Consider the following 5,627-nt stretch of genomic DNA (forward strand, 5'->3'; position numbering starts at 1 on the left):
TTGGTCCCTTCTTTTGTCTCTCTTCCTTCTCGTATTTGTTACTTTTTTCCATTCAATTGATGAAGTGAGCGATATTATCACTAATTAGTTAAATTATAATACTGAAAATAACACAGGCATAGAAGAGGCCAAGCTAAGTATGATATATGACATGCTTAATTACCCGTATGAGAATACAGAATGAAAGTAGTTGATAATTAAAAAAAAAAAAAAGCAAATTGGCTTCTCAACTATAAGTTCTGAAGCACCTATAATCATAAATTCAATTTTTATATAATATTTCTTTTTAATTTTTGAAAACCGTGTAATATAATTTTTGTTATTAATAAAAATTAACTTTGATTATTAGTTAATCAAAAAATAATAAAAAAGAACTTCAAGAATTACCAAAAATTGTAGTAAATAATCCAAAAATTATAGACAAGGACCTCAAAAATTACATAAAAGGATCAAAAAATGTTATGGTTCTTTTCTATAATTTTTTATGTCTTCTTTGTGATCAATTAACAGTCAAAGTTGACATTTATTAATGGTAAGGGTCAGGTTATACCATTTTCAAAAGTTGAGAAAAAATATTGCACAAATATAAATTTATGATACTAGACGTTTTTAAACGTATAGTTTGGAGCATTTTTCTCATTTACCCTTGATAATACAATGAACCACAATTAAATTTATCCAATAAAAACATAATATTTAGATGATATTAAATATAAATTAATTTAATATTAATGATAATAGAGAGAGAAAAGGAAAAAAAATAAATGTGCATTCTATTATAAACATAAAAATTATTTAAAAATGTCACGTAAGATTTTATTTAGATTACTTGAAAGTTTTTTAAATGGACATATCACAAATGATATGGTTTACTCAATCTATCCAAGTATTTCTCTTATAATAAATTCAATGGAACTTCTTGCTTAATGGGCAAGGGATCGGTGATCCATCACAAGGCAAGTAGAAAACATGTGAAAAATTTATTTAGTTATTGAATTTTCTCAATTTTAAAAAGGATAAAAATGTTTGCAAATTAATTATAGATTTAAGGGCATAATTCAACATTTGAACTCTTTCCAAGTGTGAAATTCGCTGTAAGTTTCGCATTCAATAGTTACTATATTAAATATCTGACACTGAACTTTTCACAAAACAAGTGAGTTGATAGATTGAGAATCTTATTCTTTTTCCTCCCTTTCCCGTATTATCTCTTGATTATTGAAAACTAACAGTTAGATAGAAATAGTTTGTAATACGTTAACGTATGTAAATGCTATTCAAATTAATTAACGTATGCGATAAAAGGGCGAGGGGCATTTTTCTTCTCAAACAAATTTTTTTCTTCAAACTGCTTAAAACATGAAACATATGTAGATATATAAACCTTAACAATTATTTTGACAGATGAAAGGCTATTTTCACGTTCTGGTCTTCATATAGATTTATACATTTCCTTCACCATTTTTTGCTTTTTCCTTTTTTTTTTCTGTGCTTTTTTTGTTTGCCCATTATTTAAGTTTGCAATCAGCATTTAATGGATTGCCCCGTTCAGTCTTGATGGCTGAAGTTTCCAGGGAAGCAAATGGGACCTCATATTTAAGTTTGATAGCCCCACTCAACTAAATGTAGTTCCATGAATCAAGCAGTAAGTTTATGTGATTAATTGTCACAACTACATCCTTCAAATGTGACTCTCACATATTAATTTGTGCTTCAGGTAGGGTGGTTGTTTGTTTTGGCCAAAAAAAAAAGACAGGGTGAATGTTTCTTATATATATATATTTGTAATTAAAAGAATAATTTCAAAATTGTCTTGTGAAAAAAAATAGGAACGAGTATATTTTAAGCACAAGTGCACACTAACGTAATACAAGCATGATAAACAAATATTACGACATCCGCTTATTATGTTTGTGCATCTTATTAATATTACTTATTGCATCCACCGCCCCTCCTCTTTCTTTTTCTTTGTTTTTCTTTCATCTCCGAATATTTACAATAATAGATCTAATATTTTAAGAATACATATTTGGAAAGAAATTATATTTCATTTTCCAGCACATATACAGCCATACTGCCGTAGTTCAGTTATAATATACCAGATCATAGTACTGAGAAAAAAATTAACACAAATTCATGAAACTATAAAAAATAAATATAATAAGATTTGATTAAATTTGGTTCAGGTTTCCATAGACAAAAACCTGAATCAATCCAAACCAACTAATTTTGTTAACAAAAAAATTAAACTAAACTTTATTTATAATCAATTTTAATTTGTTCATGTCAGGTTTTGTTTGATTTAATTTTGTATCATTGATTTGGATGGATTTTGAATACCTTTGCCAATATACACTTCAACTTCAAGGGTTTTTTAGGTACTTGATAGTTGATAGTATAAATACATATATTATATAAATTATCCAAAACTCCATACAATATCAATATATTCTTAAACTTAATTATATTCTTTTTTTATATTTCTAATTTTGTTTCTTATTCCAGTTCCTTATGTTTTTTTGTTCTCTACAAGAAACCGAGACAAATATAAAAATAATACAGTTTTGGTTCGTCCTTCATTTATTTATCAATTTTCTTTACTTCAGAATGATCAGAGCTCGCTGTCATGATAATTTCACCGAAAGTCTATGGAATTTGTTTTGCTTTTATGTTATTTATTTTCTAAATTTTATCTTGTGTGGAATAGTTTTTTGAATTAAAAAGTATTTAAAATTTTAAACTTAAAAACAATAAAAAAAATATGGCCATGCTTCAAAAAAGCTAACCCTAAATTATATTCATGCTTTTAAAAAACGGGTCTTTTTAGACCCTGAGCCATTAAAAGCCAGCCCTAATTTCTATCTCTCATTTCACAAACGTTTGCTGATTTTTTTTCCCCATTTAATATTGAACTTAGCATTTGATGGCAGTTAGCCATTAGTATTAAGAAGTTTATGCAAAGCAAACCAGGCCTCACATTTCAATGTTTTCTTTTCCACCATTCACATGTTAAAAGTCTCGGATGTGGTCTTATTCTTTAGGGAGAAAATGGCACTATTAAAATATGCTGACAAGATTTATACCAAAAAAAAAATGCTGACGAGATAATAGAGACTAGAGTATGGATAAATATCATGCAGATTACTAAAAGAAAAAATTATATATAAATCCAGTAAAACATATTTATTTATAAATAAGTCTTGTAAAATTGAGAAACCACAATTAAGTGTCTTAGAACCTAAGTGTAATTTGAAATTAAAATAAAATGATAATAATACTCTCATTAAAAATACATTACATCAATCAAATGAATTACTACTACTTCATTAATAATTTACAACTATCTGACCTTTCACAATTATAATTTCATATATCTAATATTTAAACTGATCATGCATTATAAGTTTAATATTAATTATATATAATTAACTCATCAGTAATTTACAACTATTACTTTAACATTTTATTACTTTAACTTTACATATCTAATTATTAAATCAATTATCAATTACTAACAAAGTTTAATATTAATTATTTATAACTATTTTATTAATAATTTACCTCTATGATTTTAAATTTTTATAATTATAATTTTATGTATTCAATAAATAAAAGCACTTGTAACTATTGAATTCTCTCTTGCATTACTTTCTTTCTTTCTTTTCCTTTCTTTTTTTTTTTTTTGGGTTCCTCTCATCGTACTGGACAAAGGGTAATCATGATGTAACTATTGCAGAACACCAGCCTCATTGCTTTGTGTGATTTAAGACAAGGATGACAGCTAGTGAGAACTAATACCAGGAAAACAATTTTCTTTTCTTTTTTTTCAAAAAACACAATCTAACGAGTCACACTGTGTGAGAGTGTTAAGTTATATAAACGTACTGCTTGTTTGGATAGAGGAAAGAATCGATTATAAGAGCCAAAATCATGATTTTGATTAAAAAAAAAAAAAACCCAAACACCCTCTTTTTTCATAATCGATTATTTATACCAGAATCACGTTTTAGTATAAGCTGTGGAAAGTAGCTTATCAGATTCAATTTTGCCATTATTTCATTTATTGCATGTCAGAAATTTACCTCCCAGGCGTACCCTCCAGTCCAGCAAGTTTCAGTCATTCGGGCTTTGACTCCCCCCAACTATGCATCGCCTCCTCCCTTCTCCCGTGATAGACCTTCCTCTCCGATCTCCCGTGAGTTTTAGATCTCCTCCCATCTTTCTGTTGTCCTCCAACCTACCTTTCTATCATCCTCCTCCCATCTCTGTTATAATGTTCACTTGACATTATCAAAACAGTACTTTAATACACCGTTATAATAATCAAGATTAATTAAAATTCTTAATAAAATTATCACAATTCAAAAGTTTAAAAAATAATTTAAAATATTCAAATCTCAAAAAAATACTTTTTGAAACACCATGTAGAATTTGCATAGTTTTTAGAGAGAATAACAATAGCAACAAGAGAATAATCCTCAATTGCTTGAAGCAATTCTTGTGATATATCTTCGCCTCTCTCAATTGCTTCATCGTCCCTAAAAGTGATAACGTCATTCCTAGTCAAAGCAGCGTACAAATGATGAGTAAAATTCAAGCGAGTGTCCTTTCCTGCAAAACTCAAGAAAACACCATATTTCCATTTTGGAGTTGATGAATCAGAGTTTGAGGAAGATTCTCCTTGGACGTAATAAGCCATTGCAGGGCTTTGATCTCCTGGTTGCATTCAAATTGTAATCTGCAACAACTAATTAACAGCAAAATCAGATCACTTCTTGTGAAAGAAGAAGAAAAAGAAATGAATAAGAAAGAAATTAAAAGAAGTGTATGCTGGGCAAGAAGAAAAATTACATGATCTATGTAACACTCGAAATGCGTATTGAAATAAGCAAGAGAAATATGGAGAAATATCTTATTTATTATTGAGCTAAAGGGTACAATATATACATCAAGAAAAAGATAACCTAATAATGATTAATAATTACATAATAATATTTAATAATATTTCTTAATAATGACTGAGATATATATACAATAATGATAAAATATTTGGAGAATATTCTAGATAACATCCCCCTCAAACTCAAGATGGTTTGATCAAGATCAACTTGAGTTTGTCTACCAAGAAATGAAAGCGGCCTGGATTAAAAAACTTTGTAAACAAGTCTGCCGGTTGATGCTTGGTTTGAATTGGAACAAGTTGGATGGTGCCCCTAACAACACCACCCCAATCAGAGTCGTACTAAGCTCACAGTGTAAGAGAGGAGCTAGCAGAGAAGTGAAGCCCATGATATAGAGTGCCTCTGATGTATCGAAGGATCCAAAGAACTGCTACATAATGAGTAGTTCGAGGCTCTGACATAAACTAGCTAACAATGTGGACTGCGTAAGCAATGTCAGGGCGGGTCACAGTAAGATAGATGAGGCCCCCAACCAACTAGCGGTAACGAGTAGGATTATCCAACAAGGTGTCATCGATGGAAGTATAGCAAACGTTTGGCTCGATAGGAGTATTTTCAACCTCCTCATCAGAAAGATGAACTTGAGATATCAAATCAATAGCATACTTGACCTGAGAGAGAGAGATACCATCTCTCCTATAATGGACCTCAAGTCTAAGAAAATAG

This window comes from Prosopis cineraria, unplaced genomic scaffold (genome assembly GCF_029017545.1).
Source record: "Prosopis cineraria cultivar Desert tree isolate PC_DT_omini unplaced genomic scaffold, ASM2901754v1 PC2, whole genome shotgun sequence".
NCBI lineage: Eukaryota > Viridiplantae > Streptophyta > Magnoliopsida > Fabales > Fabaceae > Prosopis > Prosopis cineraria.